Genomic DNA, 2,139 nt, shown 5'->3' with positions numbered 1-2,139 from the left:
CAGAAGGGAACCAACCTTCACTGAAACCCAGTTCTATATTTGAGGTATGAGGCAAAGACCAAAATTAGTGTACTGCGCTTACAAACTTTGTGGTGAGGTCAAAGAAATTCCACGGAGTCCACTTAAACCCGACGGTTAAATGGTTAATAAAAAAATAATAATTTATTTCCCGATTTTTCCCTCTATTTGAGCAACCTCTCTTAACCGAACATAAAACTCAAATAATTTGCAGAGATCATTTTCAGGAGAAGGAAATACATTTTATAAACGTTTATCTTACACACGTATGATGTAGGCCTACTACATTGTCATGCATTAAACTATGATGAAACTCAAATTTGGCCTAATAATTTGAGGACCAAAGTCGTTTCAAGTAGATTGGGTAAGGGTTGAACATTATGAAACAGATAGAATATGAAAATACAAGAGTTCTGGATCTATTAACAATACAATGATGCCATTAGAACAGATAACCCAATCATTTCTATCCACCACCCCCCCCACCCCCAACCCCTCCATATTTCCCCGCAGTCAAAAATTAACTACACAAGAGTATTCATTATGCGTGTAATGAGAAATTCCAATTGATTTTGAGTAACGATAGGAAAACCTTGACCGCCGCTGTCTGCTTCAGGTCTGGCATAAAAGTTCGAAGAAAACTGAAAGGACAATTAGGAAGAATGTACAATCAAAACAGATTTACGAATGCTGTAAGTCGTGTATGTTATAGTTGCAGGTCTAGCTCTATGCCTGAACGGATACTGATTTCCCGTTTGGACTTCTCTGTTGAGATCCACCCCTTGGCGCTCATATTATCACCTCATGCAGTTGCGAACGTCGTAAAACCTTACTTAAACTAAAACAAACAAAGCTCTCTATGCCCGTATATTTGTATCTGCCCAAAACTTTTGTGAGTTACACTAGATGCATCATGTATGCATGAAGACGATGAGCCTACGTGTATCACATTCAAAGCTTTAAAGTCCTAATTTTAGACTTTAAAAAAAAAATCAGTGTCATTAAACTTTCATTATTGAAATGTATATGATAAGCTTTTTTGTGTTTGTTTTTTTTAAACTTTAAATGGGAAGACCTAGTAGGCCTACATGTAGGTGGGTTGCATATTATTTTTTCTTATGCTCCAACGCGGTTCACTTCTTCTTTTCTCTATCACAACATCGTCCATTATTTTCCCTCTCTTTTACTCTTTGTACACGTAGACTCTACATTAGTCTACATCACTCCAGTTATACCCCTCATCTTCAGCTCTTCTTATGTGACAATGAATGTATGCCACAAGTACCGTAAAACTCTAACTGTGGCTGGTTGGCCTGGCAAGTAAGTGCTCTTGTGTGGTTTGCTCCTTCTTTCCTATCAAACATCTGTTATCGTCCTTATTTCTCTTCCTTTTTTGTGTTTGTTACTCCCCTATAACACCCCCAATCTTCGTGGGTGGTTGGCGAGTGCTCTGGTGTGGTTTGCTTCTTCTTTCCTATCAAACATCTATTATCCTCCTTATTTCTCCTCTTCCTTTTTTGTGTTTGTTACTCTCTTGAAACACCTCTAATCTTCGGCACTTCTATGACCTTATTGTGTAGCAAGTGCCGTAAAACTCTTACTAAAAAAAACAAAAACAACAACAACAACAACAACAAAAAACCCTCTATTACTCTAGTAACACCCTTACTCTTTCGCTCTTCATATGTGACAATAAATGTATTTCGCAAGTAACGTAAAACCCTAACTAAACCTAAATGTAAAAATAAAGAAAAAAACATTCATTTTGTTTGTTTGTTTGCTTGTTTGTTTGTTCCTGTCCCTCCCATCTTTTGGTAGGTCTAGATCTAGATAATACTAATAAGTTCAAGCTGTTGTCAATTTCCGTCTTTGTTAGCGTGCGTCTCTCGACCTGACAACTGACGACCGTGTGTGTGTGTGTGTGTGTGTGTGTGTGTGTGTGTGTGTGTGTGTGTGTGTATGTTTAAATGTATGTATGTGTGTGTATGTTTATGTGTATGTATGTGTGTATGTATGTTTATGTGTATGTATATGAGTGTGTATGTGTGTGTATATGTGTGTGAGTGTGTTTGTTTGTGCTCGTGTGTGTGTGTGTATGTGTGTGTATGTGTGTGTGTGTGT

This window comes from Aplysia californica, unplaced genomic scaffold (assembly GCF_000002075.1).
Source record: "Aplysia californica isolate F4 #8 unplaced genomic scaffold, AplCal3.0 scaffold00153, whole genome shotgun sequence".
Classification (NCBI taxonomy): domain Eukaryota; kingdom Metazoa; phylum Mollusca; class Gastropoda; order Aplysiida; family Aplysiidae; genus Aplysia; species Aplysia californica.
The sequence above is the reverse complement of the archived record's forward strand: the minus strand, read 5'-3'. Positions refer to the sequence as shown.